General features: G+C 54.1%; 1 protein-coding gene across 2 annotated transcripts in view; it reads right to left on the bottom strand.

Annotated features, from left to right (window-relative positions):
- The window catches only part of EPHB3 (EPH receptor B3), a 30,562-nt gene extending 26,589 nt beyond the window's left edge, over positions 1-3,973 (bottom strand). For both annotated transcript variants that reach the window (XM_074189597.1, XM_074189598.1), the window contains exon 1: positions 3,903-3,973. The gene's annotated coding sequence lies outside the window, so the exon portion shown is untranslated. The remainder of the gene's footprint in view (positions 1-3,902) is intronic.
- Positions 3,974-8,624: the final 4,651 nt, after the last annotated feature.

Consider the following 8,624-nt stretch of genomic DNA (forward strand, 5'->3'; position numbering starts at 1 on the left):
TCTGGGTCTGTTTCTTCATCTGTAAAATGGGGAGGTTGAATTATAGGATCCCTTCTAGCTATGATCCCTCAGGAGGAAGGGATTGGGAGGGCATTCAGGACCAGCCAGTGTCTAACTGCAGGGAGGTGAATAATAACCCAGATTTATATAGTTCATTAAGAATTGCAAAGCACCAGGCCCATTATCTCCTGTGAACCTCATAACAAGCCTGGGAGGTAAGCAGTGCAAGTGTTATTATCTCTATTTACAGGTGCAGAAACTGAGGCAAGGTAACTCTCATTTGAGGGAGTTAGGTTAGATGGCTCATATCAGAAGCCCAATTCTCACTGCCTCTCACTGAGTCTCAGGCAGGGAGGAATCAGCTCTGGAACCACAAGCCACAACAATAAAAACTTCTCCTGATGTGTCCTCAGAAGCTTCTCACTGCAGACCAATGGGACCTTGGCAGAAGTCTGGGGAATGACAGGAATCCAGAGGAATCTCTCCTCCTTCTTAGCAAGACACAGATGGGGGACAGATCCTCTTTTTCCATCCCCCCCAAACACCACTCTCTCCAACCAGAAATGATTCATACAGATCCCCCAAGGATGCCTCCTGAGCCTTTCCAGTGGCATCTTAGGACCCAGGCACCCTATTTCCCCTGAAATTTGTCTCCACAAGTAGCCAATGTGCCTTCAGAGTTCAGGGCAGGAGGTGAGAAGGGGCTAATTCTGCTTCTTCTAAGACCACCTTTTGCTCACTCCCTAGAGCTGCAGGAGGGTCCTTGAATATGCCTGTGGGTTGAGCACCGAGGCAAGCTAGGACTCCTGCCTTCCCCGGGGGCCTGCTCTGGGGTGGGGTGGGGGGAGGCAAAGGCCCAAGAAATGAGCTTGGCCCAGGGTTGATCAGATTTATAGGGCAGGAAACCCTTCCCCCACCACACACACCCTCAAACAGACATAAAGACAGACCAGGCTGCAGGTGCTGGGCTCTGGAGGACAGGAAGACCCCCGGGCTAGAGAGTAGGGAGGCAGCTCAGGACCAGCCCAGGTGCCCATGAACAGGCACACCAACACATGGCTGATCAGGCTAGGGAGAGTCCAAACCTAGCCTCAGCAGGCTACTAACTGTGTGAAGCGGGCAGGTCACCTCCTTTCTTCATCCAGAAAAGGGGCATAATAGGAGCAGCCACATGACTGAAGTATTCTGAGAGCCAAGGAGGTAAGACAAGGCTTTGTAAACTCTACTTAAACCTAACACATTATTATCATGATTATCATTTGCACTCACAGTTCTAAGCCCAGAAAGCAAGTTGCAGGGGTGCAGAGAGAACCCGGGGAGGCCAGCAGATCCAGAGCTCATTGTACAGCCAGGGAACTCAAGGCAGGGGAAGCAAGGGTAGAGGCTCCCGGCCTGCTCTCCCCTCTCCTCACATGGCCTCTTTAGAACAGCGCCTGACCCACACACTAGTTTTCCATAGTTCCAAACCACCTGCCTGCTGCGCTTAGTTCACAGGAATCTCGGGCTGGAAGCGACCCTGGAAGGCTCAGTGTCCCCCGTCTTTGTTTTGTGAGGGAGTGAGCTGAGTCTACAGGATGGAAAGCGACTTGGGCAGGATCACACAGGTAGAGACAAGATGTGAGTCTAGGTCCTTCACCTCTTCTGTTATTCAAATTATCTGCCGGCTCCCCAGACACAAGCTGCAGAGAGCAGAGTCCAGCTGGAAGGTTCTCTACTCTGGGATTTCAGTCTGAACTGAATGGAGCAAAGGGAGCTTTTCAAAAGCTAGGAAGGGGCACCCACCTGCAGCACCCTCTCCTAGTCCCAGTCAGCTCTCCCCACTCTTGGACATCCAACAATGCCCTCCAGCACACACACACACACACACACACACACACAGTCCCATGAACCCTTCTTTCAAAAATATCTCCTTCCTTTGGGTGGATCCAAAAATCCCCTAGTCCAACTCATATGTCCATAAACTTACCCAGAGTCTGTCTGTCTCTCTCTGTCACATGCACACGCACACACACAAACCCAGAAAGAGGGACCTGGGAACCACTCACACTCACAGCCTGAAGGCACCCAACAACAAAGACAGCTTCACTGCTTTCTCCAGCCTGTGATCCTATGGCAGACCCACATCTTAGTGAGTGTGCGAATGTGGGCCCTGCCCCTGTGCACATCTCCGTCTGTGTCTGTGTCTGTGTCTGTGTCTGTGTCTGTGTCTGTGTCTGCGTCTGTGTCTGTGTCTGCTGGCTCCCGACCTTCTGGGAGAGGGCTCTGATCTTAGTGTAGAGGGATGAGAAAAACTGGGGGGGGGGGCAATCCCAGAGTGTGCCCCCCTCTAAAATAAGAAAAAAAGGGAGAAAGTCTTTCCCTATGAAACACACACACACCACACTCATTTACACACTCACACATATAAACACACACCACACTCATTTACACACTCTCATTCATATGCATGCATGCAAGCACAAACACACACACACACACACACATACACACACACACACACACGCATGCATACAGCCGCTTTCCCCCACCAAACCCCTAGATCTATATCCAGATCTAGGCTCCTGCCCAAATAGGATACTTTTATGGGCAAACCAAGTTAACCAGGTTCATTTTAAGCTCCTAAACTTTAGGGGAGATTGTGTGTGTGTGTGTGTGTGTGTGTGTGTGTGTGCGTGCATATGAATGTGAGTGTGTAAATGAGGGTGATATGTGTATGTGTGTGTATGTGTGTGTGTGTTCCCACTGGCTGCCGGAATCTGTGCAAGTCTCTATTGTTTGTGTCCATCTTCCACGCTTGGGTCGGGGTGTGTGTGTGTGAGTGTGTGTGTTGTCCCTCCAGAGAGGACCAGAACACTTGTGCCCCTGCTCGCCAGGGATTTGGGAGTGCCCCCCCCCCAGCCCGCACTGCCTGAGGAGGAGGAGGGAGGCGAGCCATTGTGCTGGCTGGCTGGCCTTGCTCACTTGGCACTGTCGGAGGACCAGGATCAAACCAGAAACTTCGGGGGCCCGCTTAGGGGTGCATGGGCCTGCCCAAGGCCTGCCTGGGTCTCCTAGAGAAATGGGGGAGCTCCCTGCTGGGGTGGGGCGCTCCCCCCCCCCGTGCCTGCCTCCTTGGCCCTTGCTGATAAACAATAACAGTGCCCCAGCCTCTGCCACCCCCGCAAGGCAGCAGCAGCCCCGGGAGAGGATGCCAGGCTCAGCCCTTCGGCCCACAAAGCGGGCTGGCTGGGGCCCGGAGCCGCGGGGACCCCCCCAGCAGGAAGGCACTCACGTAGGCGAGGGACAGGCGCCCCCCTTACCTGCGGCCCCCATTCCATCTCCCCGACTGCTCACAGGGGCGCCCCCCACCCCGGGGTGTGGGCTGGCGCGGATGGCAGCCCGCAGCGTCCTCCCGGCCGAGGCCCCTCGGAGAGGTGCCCGGGAGGATGCCCCGCTCCTCTCCCCAGCTCGGCTCCAACGGCTCCCCTCCCCCCGCCCGGTCCCGCGTAGCGGATCCCCCCCCCCCCCAGCTGACAGCGCAGCCCCCCGCGCCCCCCGCGCATCCCTCCCGCTTTCCCCGAGCGCGGGCGATCGATTCCCCGCCCCCCCTGGGCCAGCGGCTCCGGGAGGCCCGGGCCGTCCTCGGGGCGCGGGGCGCGGGCTGCCGGCCGGCCCGGGGTGTCCCCCCCCCGGCCCGGGCTGCCCCCCGCCCGCGGACTGGGGTACCCCCCCCGGCCCGGGCTGCCCCCCCCGGCCCGGGCTGCCCCCCGCCCGCGGACTGGGGTACCCCCCCCCGGCCCGGGCTGCCCCCCGCCCGCGGCCCGGGCTGCCCCCCGCCCGCGGACTGGGGTACCCCTCCCGGCCCGGGCTGCCCCCCGCCCGCGGCCCGGGCTGCCCCCCGCCCCCGGCCCGGGCTGCCTCACCTTCCAGCGCCCCGCAGCCGGGGCAGAGGAGCAGCAGCGGCAGCAGCAGCGGCAGCAGCGGCGGCAGCAGCGGCGGCGGCGGGGGCGCCAGCCGGAGGAGCGGCCCCCGCGGCCCCGGGAGCCCCGGGAGCCTCCGCAGCCCCGGCGCCGCCGGCGGCCGGCAGCCCGGCCGGGCTCGGCCCATGGCCCGCGGGGCGGGGGGCCCGGGCTGGGGGCGCTGCCCGGCAGGTCCCCCGGGGCTGGGGGCCCGGCCCCGCCGGGATCGGACCGGCCCCCGCGGACGGGCTCCTGGCGGCGCACGGGCCTCGGGGCGGGCGCGCGGCGGCTGTGGCCGGCGGGCCGGGCCGGGCTCGGGCCGGGCTCGGGCTCGGGCTCGGGGTCCGCGCTCGGGGGTCCGCGCTCGGGGCTCCGCGGCGGCTCCCGCACGGCCGGCGCCTCCACTCGTGCTCCCGCCTGCACTGGCGCGGCCGCTCGGGGAGAGGGTCGGGCCGGCCCGCTGCCCGTCACCCGCCTCGCCACGCCCTCCGCCCGCCGCGGCCAATGGGCGCGCGCCGGGCGCGGGGACACGCCCCGAGGCGCCGCGCCCCTGCGTCCCCAGGTGCCGGCGCCCCCCCCAGCCCCACCCCCAGAGCCCCGGGCCCGGGCGCGGGGCGGAGCCGGAGAAAAGATGAATCAAAGTGGGCGGGGCCACGCCGTCCGTCCGCAGGGCGGCCACGCCCCTCGGCCCCCTCGGCGTGGGGAGCGGACAGCGGGCGCGCGAGAGCGGGCCTGGAGCGCCCCCCGGCGGCCGCCCCGGCCCTCTTCTTTCTTTCCCTCCTGGGCCGTCTCCTGTGACTGTGCCGGACAGACAGACGGCCATCTGGCAGAACTCCCTTATTTGGCAGATGGGGAAACCGAGGCCCAGAGACGTTGAATGAGGGGAACCCAGGTACAAACCCCGGCACCCCACATTCAGCACCTGTAGAGGAAGGAACTGCGGGCCTGTGACTTACCCAAGGCCAGACCAGAAAGGACTGAGTGATCCTGGGCAGGGAGGAGACAAACCGCAGGCCCAGGTCCTCTCCTCAGCACCACCACTAAATACAAACCACACCTAGATGCTGGGAATGGAGATCGAACAACTCAGACAATCGAGAAGGAGGCGACCTCCGAAAGGGTGGCCTCCAGCCTTTTAGGGCGTCGCGGGATGCAGGAGACAGACATGAGGAAGAGGTGGGGGGCAATCTGACTGGGGGACATGGAGGAAAGAGTGTGAAACTGGAGTCAGGAAGACAAGCTTCACTTTTGCCCCTGATACTAGCCGAGTGACCCTGAGCAAGTCACTGACCTCTCTCTCTCTGTCTCAGTTTCTTCCTCTGTAAAATGAGGTTACTAAGAACACCTACCTCATAAAAGCTGTTTTGATGATTAAATGAGATAACAGGTAAACTGCCTTGCAAACATCAGCATTAAAACTAGGGACTCCCTTTATAGCAGTGTGTGGTGGCGCAGCGGCTGAAGCACTGGCCCTGGAGTCAGAAGGACCTGAATCCAGATCGGACCTCCTTAAATCCTTACTGTGTGACGCTAGGCATGGCACTTCACCCCGATTGCCTCACATCCAAAGCCATCTCCAATCACCTTGGTTCCTACCTGGCCACTGGAGCCAGACGTCTCTGGAGGAGAAAGTGAGGTGGATGACAGCGCAGCATCCCCTCCCTCAAATCCAATTCACGTAATTGTCTTGTAGTGGCTAAGAATTGGCAATCAAAAGGAGGTCTATCAACTGGGGAATGATTAAACAAGCTGTGGTATATGATTGTGATGCATTATGATCCTACTGGGAGAAATGACAAGCAGGATGATCTCAGAAAAACCTGGAAAGACTTACGTGAACTGATGCAGAGTGCAGTGACCAGAAGCAGGACAACTTTGTACAGTGACAGCCATATTGTTCGAGGAAGAGCTGTGAATGATTTAGCTATCCCCAGCAAAGCAATGATCCAAGACCATGCCAAAAGACTGAGGCTAAAGCATGCTATCCACCTCTAGAGAAAGGACTGATATCGACGGAATACAGACTGAAGCATACTTTGAGTCTTCTTGTACAAAATAGCTAATATAGAAATGTTTTACATTGTTAAAAATGTGCAATCCACTTGAAAAGATAGGTTTGAGTCAAATTAAGAAGGGAAGCTGTAATTACCTAATATAGAGTAGTAGTGTGCATTTTATCCTAAAGGAAGTTTCTTTTTAGTCAAGTTTTTTCCCACCGCCCTTCCCAATGGCAACCCCTGGGCTGAGAGGTCTGGAAACTGCCTTCACTGTCAGGGTCCCAGGCAGGATGGAGATCTCTCTGTCTCAGTTTCTTCTCTGTAAAATGAGGTTAATAATAACACCTTCATAAAGCTGTTTTGATGATTAAATGAGATAACAGGTAAAGTGCTCTGCAAACATCAGCATCCCACATAAGTACTAGCTGCTGCTATTATTATCATCATGAAACATAAGGACTCCCTTCATAGCAGTTTTACCAAATTCGAGAAGATTCAGGGAGACCTGTCCTCAAGGAACTGAAGGCTGACATGTGAACAAGGATTCAGACTTGTTCAACTGGACCCTAGAAGGCAAGAACCAGGGGCAATGGCTGAAAACTGGAAAGAGTTTGTAAATGCAAAAATTATCTCTGGAAAACCTTCACTTTGATGAGGACTGCTGCCACCATGAGGAAGGAAGGAGGATAGCAGGGCAGTGGCTTCTTCCTTGTTAACCTAGATTGATTGCCTCTAAGTTTCCATTCTAGAAACAGAAGGTTTATGAGTAACCTGGTTTACATATGTTTTGCAAGACAAAGAAAAATTTCCACAAAATTTGCGTAATTCCTTTTTCAGGGGAAATAGTGCTTGCAATACAAATATCATGTTTTGATTCGAACGTCTCATAAAGGGATGGTGCTCAACCTGGGCAATTTGTTTTTTGCTTTCATATGTTGAATCAAGGAACCTCGGGTCAGTATAATGCCTAATCAGCCTCATTTGGCATTGACCATTCATGAAGGCAGCATCATTTGCTTTTAATAATATCATTACACGCATCTTTGTGTGGGTTTACTTATATATGGTAAGCATAAATGTGTATGGTGGACGGTGATATACAACAATATTTGTAGCAATGGCCCCAATGAAGAAGAAGAGGGTTTAAAGAAAAAGGATAACATTACATTGGAAATCAAAAAAGAAATCATTGAGAAGCATGAATGCGGTGCATGTGTGACTGACCTTTCATAGTTTCATGACTTGTCTGCCATCTATTATCTGTACCATTTTGAAGAAGAAGACTGGGAGTGGCAGAGAAAAGATAGTGGAGAAAGGCTAGCATTCTCACAAGCTCCCCCCAGGACCATTCCAAATACCTTTAAATAATGATTCTAATCAAATTCTAGAAAGGCAGAATCCACAAAAAGACCAAGTGAAACAATTTCCCAGCCCAATACCCCTTGGATGATCTGTAGGAAGGATCTGTTATACCAGGGTTAGAAAGGGCTACAGTGCAACTTGGGCAGGACTGGCAGTGCTGGAACAAAGTAACTCCATCCATCCAGGACCAGCTCATCCTGCCTGAGTCCCTGACAGTGAGGGCAGTTTCCAGACCCCTCAACCCAGGGACTGCCATTGGGAAGGGCAGTAGGAAAACTCTGTTGCACAGAGTGAGAGTAGAATCCAGTCTAGCACAGGCCTTGGCACAGTCCCAACCCCTAGGGACCAGGAGCAGTCTTGGGGAGATACCTGGCATGATGCTGCCCAGCAGCTACTTCCAGAGTTCTCAGTCCATGGACAGTAAGGGGGTCAGGGGAAAATGCAGAGGTCTGTTTGTTATCTCTGAGGCAGGACTCTCTTGCTTTACCCATATTCAGACCCAGGTTGCAGGAACCCCAGACTCAGAAAAAGTAGTTTTATTGCTATAGCAGAGCAGTAAAAGTCCTCACAGTTCTAGGACAGATAAGAATAATTGTGCTAAACCTGAGTACAGGCCAGGAGAGCAATCAGAGCCTCTCATAAGACTTTGGAGAAATTGAGGTCCCTGGAGGGTGTCTCTGAAAACAGCTGCAAAAACCCTCAAAGGCTTGGGACAGTGGCTCTTCCACTCTGGAGGCAGAGTTCCACCTTAACAAAGAGTTAAAATTAAGTCATAGGCTGGGGAAATGAGCACATATCTGAAAAGAAATTCAATTATAGACAATTCCTTTGTCCCTATAGAGGATCAAAATACACACTCAGAAGATAACAAAGGCAAAGTTTCTGTATCCAAAGACTTCAAGAAAAATATGAATTGGTCTCAGGCTATGGAAGAGCTCAAAAGAGATTTTGAAAATCAAGCAAGGGAAGTAGGGGAAAATGGTAAAAGAAATGAGAGTGATGCAGGAAAATCATGAAAACCAAGTCAGCAACAGGGTGAAGGAATTACACAAAAAAATACCAAAGAAAATAACATCTTAAAAACCAGTTTGGGTCAAATGAAAAAAAAAGCAGTCCAAAAGATCAATGAAGAGAAGAATGCCTTAAAAAAGCAGAATTGGCCAGATGGAGAAGGAAATTGAAAAGCTCTCTGAAGAAAATAATTCCTTCAAAACTAGAATGGAGTCAAGGGAAGCTGATGACTTTGTGAGAAATCAAGAAACAATAAAACAAAACCAAAAGAATGAAAAACTAGACAAAAATATGAAATATTTCATTGGAACAACTG

Source organism: Macrotis lagotis, chromosome 5, assembly GCF_037893015.1.
Source record: "Macrotis lagotis isolate mMagLag1 chromosome 5, bilby.v1.9.chrom.fasta, whole genome shotgun sequence".
Classification (NCBI taxonomy): Eukaryota; Metazoa; Chordata; class Mammalia; order Peramelemorphia; family Peramelidae; genus Macrotis; species Macrotis lagotis.